Source organism: Ranitomeya imitator, chromosome 2 (genome assembly GCF_032444005.1).
Source record: "Ranitomeya imitator isolate aRanImi1 chromosome 2, aRanImi1.pri, whole genome shotgun sequence".
Classification (NCBI taxonomy): Eukaryota; Metazoa; Chordata; class Amphibia; order Anura; family Dendrobatidae; genus Ranitomeya; species Ranitomeya imitator.
Genome location: NC_091283.1, coordinates 242,014,399 through 242,031,947, shown reverse-complemented (window position 1 = coordinate 242,031,947; position 17,549 = coordinate 242,014,399). Strand labels below are relative to the sequence as shown.

The window sequence follows — 17,549 nt, the reverse complement described above, 5'->3', positions numbered from 1 at the left end:
TGTTGTACAATTTGTCCTGAGTACGCCGATACCCCATATGTGGGGGTAAACCACTGTTTTGGCGTATGGCAGAGCTCGGAAGTGAAGGAGCGCCATTTGACTTTTCAATGCAAAATTAACTAGAATTGAGATGGGACACCATGTTGCGTTTGGAGAGCCCCTGATGTGCCTAAACATTGAAACCCCCCACAAGTGACACCATTTTAGAAAGTAGACCCCCTAAGGAACTTATCTGTCATGATCCCAATGGCAGGGAATCACAAAGGACAAGCACAAACGAGCTCTAGGGTGATGGAACCTGAGCTGACCGCGACCCTAAACCTAAACACACAAATAATAATAGCCGGGGAACGTGCCTACGTTGATCCTAGACGGCTCGCACCAGCCGAAGATCTAACTTCCCCTATTAGAAGAAACACAGACCTCTCTTGCCTCCAGAGAAATACCCCACAGAAATAGCAGCCCCCCACATATAATGACGGTGAAATGAGAGGAAGGCACATACGCAGTATGAAAACAGATTCAGCAAAATGAGGCCCGCTAAAACTAGATAGCAGAGGATACAAAAGTAAACTGCGCGGTCAGCAAAAAACCCTTCAAAAAACCATCCTGAAATTACTTGAACTCATGTTCCAACTCATGGAACATGAGGAGCAATTACAGCCCACTAGAGCAACCAGCAGCAAAAAACACGTATCTGCAAGCTGGACAAGACAAAAATAAAGCAAAAACGAGAAACAAAAAAAATCAAAACTTAGCTAGTCCTGAAGATTACTGAAGCCAGAAGCTGAGGTAACAAAACACTCTGATAACCTTGATAGCCAGCGAGGAAATGACAAGAAAGCCAGGTTAAATAGGAAACTCCCATATCCTGATGGAACAGGTGGAAACCAGAGACCGCAGAGAACACAAGTCACCCAGTACCATCTGTAACCACCAGAGGGAGCCCAAAAACAGAATCCACAACAGTACCCCCCCCCTTGAGGAGGGGTCACCGAACCCTCACGAGAACCACCAGGGCGACCAGGATGAGCCCTATGAAATGCACGGACCAAATCAGCAGCATGAACATCAGAGGCAACCACCCAAGAATTATCCTCCTGACCATAACCCTTCCACTTGACCAAATACTGGAGTTTCCGTCTGGAAACACGAGAATCCAAGATCTTCTCCACAACATACTCCAATTCTCCCTCCACCAGCACCGGAGCAGGAGGCTCAAGCGAAGGAACAACAGGTACCTCATACTTCCGCAACAACGACCGATGGAACACATTATGAATAGCAAACGATGCCGGGAGATCCAAACGAAACGACACAGGGTTAAGAATTTCCAAGATCCTATAGGGACCGATGAACCGAGGCTTGAACTTAGGAGAAGAGACCTTCATAGGAACAAAACGAGAAGACAACCACACCAAGTCCCCAACACGAAGTCGAGGACCCACGCGGCGACGGCGATTAGCAAACTGCTGAGCCCTCTCCTGGGACAACTTCAAATTGTCCACCACATGACTCCAAATCTGATGCAACCTATCCACCACCATGTCCACTCCAGGACAATCAGAAGGCTCCACCTGACCAGAGGAAAAACGAGGATGAAACCCCGAATTACGAAAGAAAGGAGAAACCAAGGTAGCAGAACTAGCCCGATTATTAAGGGCAAATTCGGCAAGCGGCAAAAAGGTAACCCAGTCATCTTGATCAGCAGAAACAAAACACCTTAAATAAGTTTCTAAGGTCTGATTAGTTCGTTCCGTCTGGCCATTCGTCTGAGGATGGAATGCAGACGAAAAGGACAAATCAATGCCCATCTTAGCACAGAACGTCCGCCAAAATCTAGACACAAACTGGGATCCCCTGTCAGAAACGATGTTCTCCGGAATCCCATGCAAACGAACCACGTTCTGAAAAAACAGAGGGACCAACTCAGAGGAGGAAGGTAACTTAGGCAAGGGTACCAGATGAACCATCTTAGAAAAGCGGTCACACACAACCCAGATGACGGACATTTTTTGAGAGTCAGGGAGATCCGAAATAAAGTCCATGGAAATGTGCGTCCAAGGCCTCTTCGGGATAGGCAAAGGTGACAACAATCCACTGGCCCGAGAACAGCAAGGCTTAGCCCGAGCGCAAACTTCACAAGACTGCACAAAAGAACGCACATCCCTCGACAAGGAAGGCCACCAAAAAGACCTGGCCACCAAGTCTCTAGTACCAAATATTCCAGGATGACCTGCCAACGCAGAAGAATGGACCTCGGAGATGACTCTACTGGTCCAATTATCCGGAACAAACAGTCTTTCAGGTGGACAACGATCAGGTTTATCCGCCTGAAACTCCTGCAAAGCACGTCGCAAGTCTGGGGAGACAGCCGACAAAATCACCCCATCCCTAAGGATACCAGTGGGCTCAGAATTTCCAGGGGAGTCAGGCACAAAACTCCTAGAAAGAGCATCCGCCTTCACATTCTTTGAACCTGGCAGGTATGAAACCACAAAATCGAAACGGGAGAAAAACAGTGACCAACAAGCCTGTCTAGGATTCAGACGCTTGGCAGACTCAAGGTAAATCAGATTTTTGTGATCAGTCAAGACCACCACACGATGTCTAGCACCCTCAAGCCAATGACGCCACTCCTCAAATGCCCACTTCATGGCCAAAAGCTCCCGATTACCAACATCATAATTCCGCTCAGTGGGCGAAAACTTTCTAGAAAAGAACGCACATGGCTTCATCACTGAGCCATCGGAGCCTCTCTGTGACAAAACCGCCCCCGCTCCAATCTCGGAAGCATCAACCTCAACCTGAAAAGGAAGCGAAACATCTGGCTGACGCAACACAGGAGCAGAAGAAAACCGGCGCTTAAGTTCCCGAAAGGCCTCCACAGCCGCAGGAGACCAATCAGCAACATCAGCACCCTTCTTAGTCAAATCCGTCAAAGGCTTAACAACACTAGAAAAATTAGTTATGAAACGACGATAAAAATTAGCAAAGCCCAAGAACTTCTGTAGACTCTTAAGAGATGTAGGCTGCGTCCAGTCACAAATAGCCTGAACCTTGACGGGATCCATCTCAATAGTAGAAGGGGAAAAAGTATACCCCAAGAAAGAAATCTTCTGGACTCCAAAGAGACACTTTGAGCCCTTTACAAACAAGGAATTGGCCCGCAGGACCTGAAACACCTTCCTGACCTGCTGAACATGAGACTCCCAGTCATCAGAAAAAACCAAAATATCATCCAAATACACAATCATAAATTTATCCAGATATTCACGGAAAATATTGTGCATAAAGGACTGGAAGACCTGAAGGAGCATTAGAAAGTCCGAAAGGCATTACCAAATACTCAAAATGGCTCTCAGGTGTATTAAATGCGGTTTTCCACTCATCACCTTGCTTTATTCGTATAAGATTATACGCACCCCGAAGATCAATCTTAGTGAACCATTTAGCCTCCTTAATGCGAGCAAACAAATCAGTCAACAAAGGCAAAGGATACTGATATTTTACGGTAATCTTATTCAAAAGACGATAATCTATACAAGGCCTCAAGGAACCATCTTTTTTGGCCACGAAAAAAAAACCTGCTCCCAAAGGGGACGAAGATGGACAGATATGTCCCTTTTCCAAGGACTCCCTAACATAATCCCGCATAGCAGTATGCTCTGGCACTGACAGATTGAACAGACGACCTTTAGGAAATTTACTACCAGGAATTAAATCAATAGCACAATCGCAATCCCTGTGAGGAGGAAGCGAACTGAGCTTAGGCTCCTCAAAAACATCCCGATAATCAGACAAAAATACAGGAATCTCAGAAGGAGTAGATGAAGCAATAGAAATCGGAGGTGCATCATCATGAACCCCCTGACATCCCCAGCTTAACACAGACATTGTTTTCCAGTCAAGGACTGGATTATGAGTTTGTAACCATGGCAGACCAAGTACTAGAACATCATGTAAATTATACAATACCAGGAAGCGAATCACCTCCTGATGAACGGGAGTCATACGCATGGTCACTTGTGTCCAGTACTGAGGTTTATTCATAGCTAAAGGTGTAGAGTCAATTCCCTTCAAAGGAATAGGGACTTCCAGAGGCTCAAGACTAAACCCACAGCGCTTGGCAAATGACCAATCCATAAGATTCAGGGCAGCGCCTGAATCTACATAGGCATCGACGGAAATGGATGATAATGAACAAATCAGAGTCACAGACAGAATGAACTTAGACTGTAACGTACTAATGGCAACAGACTTATCAACCTTTTTTGTGCGTTTAGAGCATGCTGATATAACATGAGCTGAATCACCACAATAAAAGCACAACCCATTTTTCCGCCTATAGTTTTGCCGTTCACTTCTGGACTGAACTCTATCACATTGCATTGTCTCAAGTGCCCGTTCAGAAGACACCGCCAAATGGTGCACAGGTTTGCGCTCCCGTAAATGCCGATCAATCTGAATAGCCATAGTCATAGACTCATTCAGACCTGTAGGCGCAGGGAACCCCACCATAACATCTTTAATGGCCTCAGAAAGGCCATCTCTGAACTTTGCAGCCAGGGAGCACTCATTCCACTGAGTAAGCACTGACCACTTCCGAAATTTCTGACAATATATTTCTGCTTCATCTTGCCCCTGAGAGAGAGCTAATAAAGCTTTTTCAGCCTGAATCTCTTGGTTAGGTTCCTCATAGAGCAAACCCAATGCCAGAAAAAACGCATCCACATTAAGCAACGCAGGATCCCCTGGTGCCAATGCAAATGCCCGATTTTGAGGGTCACCCCGCAGGAAAGATATAATAATCTTAACCTGCTGAGCCGGGTCTCCAGAAGAGCGAGATTTCAAAGAAAGGAACAACTTGCAATTGTTCCTAAAATTCAGAAAACTAGATCTATCTCCAGCAAAGAACTCTGGGATAGGAATTCTAGGTTCAGACATAGGAGCATGTACAACAAAATCTTGTATATTTTGAACCTTAGCAGCAAGATTATTCAGGCTTGAAGCTAAACTCTGGACGTCCATGATAAACAGCTGAGGTCAGAGCCATTCAAGGATTAAGAGGAGGAAAAAATCAGCCAGGCTGCAATTAAGGCTAGGCAGCAACCTCAGAGGAGTGAAAAAAAAAAAAACTTCCTCAGACTACTTTTCCTCCTACTTCAGCCAAAACTTTCGGGCCGGCTATACTGTCATGATCCCAATGGCAGGGAATCACAAAGGACAAGCACAAACGAGCTCTAGGGTGATGGAACCTGAGCTGACCGCGACCCTAAACCTAAACACACAAATAATAATAGCCGGGGAACGTGCCTACGTTGATCCTAGACGTCTCGCACCAGCCGAAGATCTAACTTCCCCTATTAGAAGAAACACAGACCTCTCTTGCCTCCAGAGAAATACCCCACAGAAATAGCAGCCCCCCACATATAATGACGGTGAAATGAGAGGAAGGCACATACGCAGTATGAAAACAGATTCAGCAAAATGAGGCCCGCTAAAACTAGATAGCAGAGGATACAAAAGTAAACTGCGCGGTCAGCAAAAAACCCTTCAAAAAAACCATCCTGAAATTACTTGAACTCATGTTCCAACTCATGGAACATGAGGAGCAATAACAGCCCACTAGAGCAACCAGCAGCAAAAAACACGTATCTGCAAGCTGGACAAGACAAAAATAAAGCAAAAACGAGAAACAAAAAAAATCAAAACTTAGCTAGTCCTGAAGATTACTGAAGCCAGAAGCTGAGGTAACAAAACACTCTGATAACCTTGATAGCCGGCGAGGAAATGACAAGAAAGCCAGGTTAAATAGGAAACTCCCATATCCTGATGGAACAGGTGGAAACCAGAGACCGCAGAGAACACAAGTCACCCAGTACCATCTGTAACCACCAGAGGGAGCCCAAAAACAGAATCCACAACACTTATCTAGATGTGTGGTGAGCACTTTGACCCATTAAGTGATTCATAGAAGTTTATAATGCAGAGCCGTAAAAATAAAAACTCATATTTTTTCACAAAAATGATGTTTTCGCCCCCAATTTTTTATTTTTCCAAGGGTAAGAGAATATATTGGACCCCAAACGTTGTTGTACAAATTTTCCTGAGTACCCCGATACCCCATACATGGGGTAAACCACTGTTTGGGCGTATAACAGAGCTCGGAAGGGAAGGAGCGCCATTTGACTTTTCAATGCAAAATTGACTGGATGTGTTGGATGTTTTGATCTCCCCGAGGTTCATTCATCCTTATGTTTATAATGCTTTTACTAGGCACTGCTCCTAATAGCCAGTTTCCTACTCCACACGGATGAGGGGCAAATACCCTGAATCAGCTGTCTGTGGATGGATACCATGTTTTGGCATAGGTGGTGTTAAGGTTGACGGAACGCACCAAATATATTATTTATTGAATGGAATTGGTGCGTTCGCAACCCGGGATCCACCGTGCAGGAAAGTACCTGCTGCTAAATAATGGCGGCTCTATATGGCGGTATATACCAACTCTGTTAGCTTCACAGAGTAACCGCGAGAGGAAAGCTCTGCCCTGTTAGACTTTCACAGAGGCACAGGCCAACTACCCAGATGTGAGCAGTGAGTGGTCATGCATGCATACAAAACTCCTCGCTGGAGGTGCCAGCATTCTAGGGGCTTATTTCAGCCGGGTCCCTGAACACATTCAAACACATGACCAGATTGGCGCAAAGCATATAACATAAGACGATACTAGCGCATGGCCGTGTGGCCATGCGAGCCTTAAATAGCTGCAGCACATATAGGACATGTGAAAGAAGGACCAATGGAATTGCTGCAGCACCTGAGCACGTGACCCCAGACCTCCACTGAGAGATCCTGCCCTGGGCATGCTCAGTGTGCAAAGCAGAACTAGTCCTAGTACCTGCAGGACCTTCCATGAGAAGGACCAATGGGAGTCGCTGCAGTACCTGAGCATGTGACCCTAGACCTCCACTGAGAGATCTTGCCATGGGCATGCTCAGTGTGTGTAAATAAGGACTTAGTCCCAGAGAAGTCTGCTCGCCGCAGATCAGTGCAGGGTGCAATAGGAGAGCCAGAAAAGGCAGTAGTAACCCTATGCACAGAATCAGCCTCAGCGAGACGCTGGGAGCGATGTCTCCGCTGAGCAGACCCCACTGCGGCCGATGCAGAATGGGAGACCGCATCAGACACGGATCGAGATTTCCCCTGTGCAGCAGAGGAAACTCGACTCCTAACAGGTGGTTTTCCTTTTTGGATGCTGCCCTTCCCGTGGTTGTTCCTTCCCAGTGAAAGACCTGGCTATTTATTGCTTGCGTTGAGAAACACGTGATGGTGTCTCCGCAGCTTTTCTACATGCATTTGCATATTTCCCATAAGGGATTTGAGCAGTGTTCTGGATCACTGCGTTGAGAAACACGTGATGGTGTCTCCGCGGTGTTGGATGTTTTGATCTCCCTGAGGCCATTCATCCTTATGTTTATAGTCCTTTTACTAGGCACTGCTCCTAATAGCCAGTTTCCTACTCCACACTGATGAGGGGCAAATACCCCGAAACAGCTGTCTGTGGATGGATACCATGTTTTGGCATAGGTGGTTTTCCTTTTTGGATGCTGCCCTTCCCATAGTTGTTCCTTCCAGTGAAATACCTGGCTATTTATTGCTTGCGTTGAGAAACACGTGATGGTGTCTCCGCAGCTTTTCTACATGCATTTGCATATTTCCCATAAGGGATTTGAGCAGTGTTCTGGATCACTGCGTTGAGAAACACGTGATGGTGTCTCCGCGGTGTTGGATGTTTTGATCTCCCTGAGGCCATTCATCCTTATGTTTATAGTCCTTTTACTAGGCACTGCTCCTAATAGCCAGTTTCCTACTTCACACTGATGAGGGGAAATACCCCGAAACAGCTGTCTGTGGATGGATACCATGTTTTGGCATAGGTGGTTTTCCTTTTTGGATGCTGCCCTTCCCATAGTTGTTCCTTCCCAGTGAAATACCTGGCTATTTATTGCTTGCGTTGAGAAACACATGATGGTGTCTCCGTGGCTTTTCTACATGTATTTGCATATTTCCCATAAGGGATGGGAGCAGTGTTCTGGATCACTGCATTGAGAAACACATGATGGTGTCTTTGCGGCTTTTCTACATGCAATTATTTGTGGCAAGTTGACGGACCGAATAGTATTTCAAGGTCCCGCAAAAAACAAGTCACAATTAGTAGTATGGACACAATTTTTCCAGCAGCATTATATACACACGTATGAGAAAAGTGGATTTAACGTGTATCTGTGACTATATGTACGGTGTGGAGAGTGCATAAAATAGGCAAGACGGCATTATTACGATTGCTTTATTGAATCAAGCATAGTTGTGTATATCACTTATTTAAATCTGTCGGTAATGCATTGATAATTACCAAGGACAGATTAACATATCTAAATAGGAACCATATGTCTATAACTCTGCAAATGCACGCCACGATTTCTGAATATTGTTTGAACTATGCACCGTGCATTTTGAGAAAGTGAGTTTTTTTTTCCCCCTTTCATATTTTTTCTTTTTTTGTCTGTTGTATCGAGTATTGCTTTTTAAAATTAATATGAAAAGTTACATTTTATCCATAACGCTATTATACTATATTGGTTGGATATACCACTGGCTAATTTCCCTTGAGACTCCGCCCAGGCTCCACACCAGCTCCACCTCCACTGTCCCACTGCTCATTCTTGGAAAAACTCAACTTCTCCACCACATCCTCACCGATCACATATTAACAGTTCCCATCAAACACCAGATAACATTCATAACCAGCAGCTTTTGTTCTGGCCAAAAGAATTTTTAAGTTGACACCACAAGACGGTAAACTCTTTTGGCCGGGCCCTACTCTACTCTAAACTATTAAAAATAAATATATTTTTATGGATTATTCTTTAAGGGAATGAGTGACATGCATTTACATTTTTTTAAACAACCATAAATACCACATATAGTACAAGGGACAAATATCGTCACACCATGACCAGACCACATATTACCACCACATAGTGACCGAATAATACCACATACAAGGAACAAATACCGCCACACCATGACCAGACCACATATCACTACATAGTGACTGAATAATACCACTTACAAGGAACAAATATAGTGATGAGCGAGTATACTTGTTACTCGAGATTTCCTGAGCATGCTCGGGTGTCCTCCGAGTATTTGTAAGTACTCGGAGATTTCGTTTTCTTGCCGCAGCAGAATGATTTACAGCTGTTAGCCAGCATAAGTACATGTGGGGGTTGCCTGGTTGCTAGGGAACCCCCACATGTAATCAAGCTGGCTAACAGATGTAAATTATTCAGCTGCGGCAATGAAAACTAAATCTCCGAGCACTAAAAAATAATCGGAGGACACCCGAGTGTGCTTGAGAAATCTCGAGTAACGAGTATATTTGCTCATCACTAAACAAATACCAAGGCACCATGTCCAGACCACATATTACCACCACATGATGACCAATAATACCACATACAAGGAACAAATACCGCCACACCATGACCAGACCACATATTACCACCACATAGTGACTGAATACTACAATACTTATCATTAATTTAAAAACCACAATACTAAGTGCTATAGGTACTGTAGGAACATTATACTGTGTGTGGTGGGATGGAGGTACTGTGAGAAGATTATACTGTGGGGGTATGGCGGTACTATGAGAACATTATAGTGTGGGGTATGGCGGTACTATGAGAAGTTTATACTGTGTGTGGGGGTATGGCGATACTATGAGAACATTGTACTGTGTGGGGGTATGGTGGTACTGTGAGAACATTATACTTTGTGGTGGTATGGCAGTACTGTAGGAACATTATACTGTGTGTGGGGGTATGGCGGTACTATGAGAACATTATACTGTGTGTGGGGGTATGGCGGTACTATGAGAACATTATACTGTGTGTGGGGGTATGGCGGTACTATGAGAACATTATACTGTGTGTGGGGGTATGGCGGTAGTGTGAAAATACCTTTTTTACGAGAGAGGCCAGTACTGTGGAAACATTATACTGTGTGAGCGCCATCATATATATTACATAAGGGGTGTAAAAAGTAGAGTCATAAAAAAGACTCCTCAGGGCTGTGCTGCATTTGTACAAAAAGACTGCTATCTGCCGTCCAGACGGGACCATGTGACATCAATGGGAAGAGGGAGGGTGTCCGGAGGGAAGAGTCTAGAGGGTGCACCTGGTTAGGAGACCTTGATGATGCAGTTACTGATATTATAAAGGCCAGAGCTCCAAAGGCAGAACAGATTTGGCGCCAAGCAAAGGAAAGGGGTGCGGGGAAGAATCTGAGGTACCAGCTCATGGTAAAGTGCCCGAGGCAGCTGGGTGTGGGGCAGAACCCTGCTTACAGGGCTTAATGGGGGCATTACACTGTGTGGGGCCAAGAAAGGGGCCCTGTACTAGGAGAACAATCCGCTCCCTCACTTCCTGTCCTCCATAGTTGGCTCGTAGGTATCTATTACAGGAAACAAAACAACAATGTTATAATTCTTATAAAGTGGCAACAACAACCCCAAAAGAGTCTCAGTGCAGAAGGGGTTAATGTCCCCGCACTCAGTAATGAGGAATCTCCACATACCTCCACCTGCAAAGTCGCACTCCACATATGGTAAATGCTAGAGTGTATGGGCTCCTTCCAGGTATGACGTCATTTCCGGGGGCGTGTCCTATCGGGAGGGGGCGTGTTTTCAGTCACATGAAGGCGGCAAAGCAAAGCAGCATGATTATAGCTTGTGGACGCCATGGCACATGGAGGTTAGTGGTTTCAGGGTGAAAAAATGCTACTTGCTGCTCGCTATTGGGGGGAGGCTCTGTGATGGGCGACCTGCTTGTCTGTGTGGGGGGCACCGCTGCTGCTGTGGGGGACCCCCGTGGTGGGCTTTGTGGGGGGGCACCGCTGCTGCTGTGGGGGACCCCCGTGGTGGGCTTTGTGGGGGGGGGGCACCGCTGCTGCTGTGGGGGACCCCTGTGGTGGGGGGGCACCGCTGCTGCTGTGGGGGACCCCTGTGGTGGGCTTTGTGGGGGGGGGGGGCACCGCTGCTGCTGTGGGGGACCCCTGTGGTGGGCTTTGTGGGGGAGGCACCGCTGCTGCTGTGGGGGACCCCCGTGGTGGGCTTTGTGGGGGAGGCACCGCTGCTGCTGTGGGAGACCCCCGTGGTGGGCTTTGTGGGGGGGCACCGCTGCTGCTGTGGGGGACCCCTGTGGTGGGCTTTGTGGGGGAGGCACCGCTGCTGCTGTGGGAGACCCCCGTGGTGGGCTTTGTGGGGGGGGGGACCGCTGCTGCTGTGGGGGACCCCCGTGGTGGGCTTTGTGGGGGGGGCACCGCTGCTGTGGGGGACCCCTGTGGTGGGCTTTGTGGGGGGGGCACCGCTGCTGCTGTGGGGGACCCCTGTGGTGGGGGGGGCACCGCTGCTGCTGTGGGGGACCCCTGTGGTGGGGGGGGCACCGCTGCTGCTGTGGGGGACCCCCGTGGTGGGCTTTGTGGGGGGGGGGGACCGCTGCTGCTGCTGTGGGGGACCCCTGTGGTGTGCTTTGTGGGGGGCACCGCTGCTGCTGTGGGGGACCCCTGTGGTGGGGGGGCACCGCTGCTGCTGTGGGTGACCCCCGTGGTGGACTTTGTGGGGGGGGGACCGCTGCTGCTGTGGGGGACCCCCGTGGTGGGCTTTGTGGGGGGGCACCGCTGCTGCTGTGGGGGACCCCTGTGGTGGGCTTTGTGGGGGAGGCACCGCTGCTGCTGTGGGGGACCCCCGTGGTGGGCTTTGTGGGGGGGGGACCGCTGCTGCTGTGGGGGACCCCCGTGGTGGGCTTTGTGGGGGGGGGACCGCTGCTGCTGTGGGGGACCCCTGTGGTGGGCTTTGTGGGGGGGCACCGCTGCTGCTGTGGGGGACCCCTGTGGTGGGGGGGTCACCGCTGCTGCTGTGGGGGACCCCCGTGGTGGGCTTTGTGGGGGGGGGGACCGCTGCTGCTGCTGTGGGGGACCCCTGTGGTGTGCTTTGTGGGGGGCACCGCTGCTGCTGTGGGGGACCCCTGTGGTGGTGGGGCACCGCTGCTGCTGTGGGGGACCCCCGTGGTGGACTTTGTGGGGGGGGGGACCGCTGCTGCTGTGGGGGACCCCCGTGGTGGGCTTTGTGGGGGGGCACCGCTGCTGCTGTGGGGGACCCCTGTGGTGGGGGGGCACCGCTGCTGCTGTGGGGGACCCCCGTGGTGGGCTTTGTGGGGGGGCACCGCTGCTGCTGTGGGGGACCCCTGTGGTGGGCTTTGTGGGGGGGGGGCACCGCTGCTGCTGTGGGGGACCCCTGTGGTGGTGGGGGCACCGCTGCTGCTGTGGGGGACCCCCGTGGTGGGCTTTGTGGGGGGGCCCCGCTGCTGCTGTGGGGGACCCCCGTGGTGGGCTTTGTGGGGGGGGGGCCCCGCTGCTGCTGTGGGGGACCCCCGTGGTGGGCTTTGTGGGGGGGCCCCGCTGCTGCTGTGGGGGACCCCTGTGGTGGGCTTTGTGGGGGGGGCACCGCTGCTGCTGTGGGGGACCCCCGTGGTGGGCTTTGTGGGGGGGGCACCGCTGCTGCTGTGGGGGACCCCCGTGGTTGGCTTTGTGGGGGGGGGCACCGCTGCTGCTGTGGGGGACCCCTGTGGTGGGCTTTGTGGGGGGGGGCACCGCTGCTGCCGGCTGTTGTGGGGGACCCCCGTGGTGGGGGGCAGCGCTGCTGCTGTGGGGGGGCACCGCTGCTGCTGTGGGGGACCCCTGTGGTAGGCTTTATGGGGGGGCACCGCTGCTGCTGTGGGGGACCACCGTGGGGGACCCCCGTTGTGGGCTTTGTGGGGGGGCACCGCTGCTGCTGTGGGGGACCACCGTGGGGGACCCCTGTGGTGGGCTTTGTGGGGGGGACACCGCTGCTGCTGTGGGGGACCCCCATGGCGGGCTTTTTTTTGGGGGGTCATCGCTCTTGTTGTGGGGACCCCCTGTGGTGGGCTTTTTTTGGGGGGGCACCGCTGCTGCTGGCTGTTGTGGGGGATCCCCGTGGTGGGCTTTTTGAGGGGGGCACCGCTGCTGCTGGCTATTGTGGGGGACACCCGTGGTGGGCTTTTGGGGGGGCACCGCTGCTGCTGGATGTTGTGGGGGACCCCTGTGGTGGGCTTTTTGGGGGGGACCGCTGTTGTGGGGGACCCCTGTGGTGGGCTTTTTGGGTGTGCACCGCTGCTGCTGGCTGTTGTGGGGGACCTGCTTCTGGCTATTGTGGGGGACCCCTGTGGTGAGATTTTTTTGGGGGGGGCACCTACTGCTGCTGGCTGTTGTGGGGGACCCCCTGTGGTGGGCTGTTGTGGGGGGCACCTGCTGCTGCTGGCTATTGTGGTGGGACCCCTGTGGTGGGATTTTGGGGGGCTGCTGTTGACTATTGTGGGGGACCCCTGTGGTTGAATTTTGGGGGGTGGCGGGGGGGACCCCTGTGGTGGGGTTTGGAGGTGACCTGCTTACGGGGTGGACCCCTTTTAGTGGGGGAGACCTGTGGTGGGGTTTGAGGGTGACATGCTTGTGGTTCGGTTTGGGGGGGGACCCCTGTTGTGGGATTTGAGGGCTATCTGCTTGTGGGATGTGGGGGGAGACCTGCTGCAGGCTATTGGGGGACCCCTGTGGTGGGATGTGGTGGTGACCTGCTCGTGGTGGGACGTGGGGAGGCGACCTGCCTGTGGTGGGACGTGGGGAGGCAACCTGCCTGTGGTGGGACGTGGGGAGGCGACCTGCCTGTGGTGGGACGTGGGGCGGCGACCTGCCTGTGGTGGGGCGGCGACCTGCCTGTGGTGGGACGTGGGGCGGCGACCTGCCTGTGGTGGGACGTGGGGCGGCGACCTGCCTGTGGTGGGACGTGGGGCGGCGACCTGCCTGTGGTGGGACGTGGGGAGGCGACCTGCCTGTGGTGGGACGTGGGGAGGCGACCTGCCTGTGGTGGGACGTGGGGAGGCGACCTGCCTGTGGTGGGACGTGGGGAGGCGACCTGCCTGTGGTGGGACGTGGGGAGGCGACCTGCCGCTTACGGAGGGATCCCCTTTATTGGGGGGCGACCTGCTTATGGGTTGGGTTTGGGGGCTGATGAGGGCTTAGGCTGGGTGGAGTGGACGTCCGATAAGAGTTTAGGCTGGGTCGGGGGTGGACGTCCGATGGGGGGTTTGTGCTGGGTGGGGTGTCCGCGTCTGATGGGGGTGTGTGCTGGATGGGGGGGTCCACGTCCTGTGGGGGTTTGGCCGTCCGGTGGGGGTTTATTATTGGGTGGGCGTGGTGTACGATGGGAGTAATGCTTGGAGGAGGGGTGGACGTCCGATGGGGGTTTATGCTGGGGGGTTAAGCTGGGGTGGCATCCGATTGGGGGGATGTCTGATGGGATTTATGGTTGGAGGCAGGGGGCGTCATATGGGGATTTACGCTTGTGGGAGGGAATGTCTGGTGGGCTTTGGGTTTATCCTGTGGGGTCCGCTGGTTAATGTGAGGTGGAGGTTTCTGACTGGGGGAGCGAGGTTATGCTGTGTGGCCTTCTGGTTGCTGTGGGGGAGCTAATGCTTCATTGGGGTACACAAAAAAAAATGGGTGTATGCTGCTTATACTATGCAAAAAAAAAATTTAGGTATTTCCTGTAGAGGAGGGTACACCACCAACTAGCACGAAGCTAATCCGTTTTAACTTAATGTCAGTAGGAGGAAGACATGGGTCTGGACCGCCCAGCCCAGTTTAGGCCTTAGGATTTGGGAGGTTTTTTTATTAACGATTTTTCTTTTTAATTTTTTTTTTTTCTTCCCAGATATGGCTTTTGAGGGCGACAGTGGAATTGTCACTCTAATCTCCCACCTAGAATTGTCACTACCATATCATCTGTGGTCTACGAGGCAAGGCCCAAACACATCAAGAGTGTTTGAGGTTCCCCGGAGGACCGTTCATGCCACGAATCGCCCTACCCTCTCGCCTCTCTGCGTCCAGGTTATTCCATGCCCATCTTCATCATCGCTCTGCGAAAAAGGATTTGTGATCTTAAGGACTGGTATATCCTACGAGGCAGTAAGGGGGCTACTTTAAAAAAAAAAAAACACAGGACAAATATGTCCTAGTTTTCCCCTGAGCAATGTGGACGTCTCCTGGGGAAACCTTCCTATTCATGCAGCCTCCACGTTTTCCAGAGGCTCCTGTGACCTTGCTCTTAAAATATCCAGGCTTTGGTCTAGGCCTTCTCTGGTGGCCGGTCCACACCGCCAGCGCCCTGAACAATCATGCACGCCAACTTTCTAGTGCGTCCTACTCTGCGCCTATCAGTTTAAGAGTACTTCGCTTCTGCAACAGAGGACTAAAGTCTGCCTCCCAAGAGATCTGTTCAAATTTGGTTGTTTTGGAAATGTTCTGTCCAAAAAAAAAACGACGGGACAACTCTCTGACCTGCCAGGAAAAGACGAGACCTTCCCTTAGGCCAGCTCCCTCCTGGCATCCATGAACCCACCAGCACTGGTCTGCTTGGCCTGGATCTAGCAGACTCTCTTCGACATGATGGGGCATGCCCACCTTGGATGTTTCTCAGGATCGGCTGCCGTGTCCTTCACAATTCAAGGCCGGTATTATGATCTCTGGTCCGGGACACCGAAACCTCAGACACCGGAGGCAGGCCTGAGGGGGGGGGCTTCAGAGCTGCATACCCTACCGACAGTCCTGCCCGCATGCACCAACAGCATATTACATTTTTACAATACTTTAGAAATGCATAAAATGAAACAAGCAAAGGCACAAAATGAAACAAGGAAAGGCATAAAGTTTTTCTATGCAAAAAAAGGCAGTTTTATAAAATTAGAAATATTTCTATATCTAATGTTAAAATGATATTTATCCAGTATTTCTATATGTAAAAGTCTGAGATTTCTGTGAGAAATGGTAATTGTTTACCTCTTAAACCAGTTCTGAATGTAAATAAAACATTGCTCTGATTAAGTCTCCACATTGTATTTGTCTTTCATTTCATGTGTAGGGCAGGACAAGCCCAGGATGTATCTGTGTAAAACTAGGTTCACATTGCGTTAATGGGTTAACGCTAACGGACTGCGTTGCACGGCGAAAATGTTGAAATTAACGCCGTGCAACGGGTCCGTTAGCGCACCCATTGACAGCAATGTTACTTTTAGCTGAAGCGCATCACTAGCGCATGCCATTTTCGGCACGCGCTAGCGATGTGCCGTTCTTTTGTGACGGACCTCGGACGCTGCTTGCAGCGTCCGAGGCCCGTTCCTCGCTACCGCAGATCGGGGATCTGCGCTAGCGGGGAGGGTGAACGCCGACCCTCTAGAAACATTGCGTTAGCGCAATCCGCTAGTGCTATGCGCTTAACGGATTGCACTAACGCAATGTGAACCTAGCGTAAGACGTAAGGTGCTATAATAACAGCCTTGGGCTGGTTTCACACCAGCATTCGGCAGGGCTGAGGATGGCAGCCTTCTTCCTCCGTTAAGCCCCGCCCAATGCCGCACCTCTTCCTTCAGTTCAGCCTACGTCTGCATGCGTCCTGCATACCCTATCTTTAACGTTGGGTACGCAGGCCAAGCGGATGCCTCTGCATGCGTTTTTAACGCTGCGCCGACCGCAACAAAATGCAACATGTTGCGTTCGACGCAGTTCAGCGCATCGTCAAAACGACACGTGCCTGTGTACCCAATATTAAAGATAGGGGATGCATGCAGACGTAGGCGGAGCTTAAAGAAGAGGTGTAGCAGTGGGTGGGGCTTAACGGAGGAAGAGGGCTGCCGAACGCTGGTGTGAAACCAGTCTTTAGACAGGTAAACCACTTTTGAAACAATGTTCGCTTGTACAAGCATTTAACCCCTTAGTGATGGGGCCAATTTTTTTAAAATCTGACCAGTGTCACTTTATGTAGTAATAACTCTGGAATGCTTCAACATATTCCATTGATTTTGAGGTTGTTTTTTTTCCTGACATATTAGACTTTATGATAATGGTAAACTTGGGCTAATGATAAACTTGGGTTAATATGTTTTGCTTTATTTTGTAAAAATATCAGAAATTTTAAAAAATAGAAATTTTCAAATTTTGAATGATTTTCCCTTTAAGGCCGGTGTCACACTAGAGAGGAATACGGACGAGTGCTATGCGAGAAAAAAAAAAAATTGCATAGCACTCGGACCAATGTTAATCTGTTGGGCAGCTCACATCAAGTTTTTTTTTTTTTTTTCACGGCCGTATTATATGTGCGAGTGAAATTGCACTATGCTGCGATTTGCACCGTATATCAGCCGAGAATCCCCAATGAAAGTCTGTTTATGCAAGAAAAACTCATACCACACGGGCCATCAGTGTGACTTGCGAGAAATACGCAATGGTGTCCTTTGAAAGGCTTGCAATTCAGGTGCGGTGTACAGTAAAAAAGTAAGCTCTGTCAAGCTTACAATATTTACAAATAGTTAATTTGTCGGCTTCTGTCAAATCATTGCAGGATAGGAGACATG

At 50.4% G+C, this 17,549-nt stretch overlaps 1 long non-coding RNA gene across 1 annotated transcript; it reads left to right on the top strand.

Annotated features, from left to right (window-relative positions):
• Positions 1–10,760: 10,760 nt before the first annotated feature.
• Positions 10,761–16,028, top strand: LOC138662861 (uncharacterized). Its single transcript, XR_011318083.1, has 2 exons — positions 10,761–10,823; positions 14,855–16,028. It is a non-coding gene; the product is annotated as an uncharacterized lncRNA (long non-coding RNA).
• Positions 16,029–17,549: the final 1,521 nt, after the last annotated feature.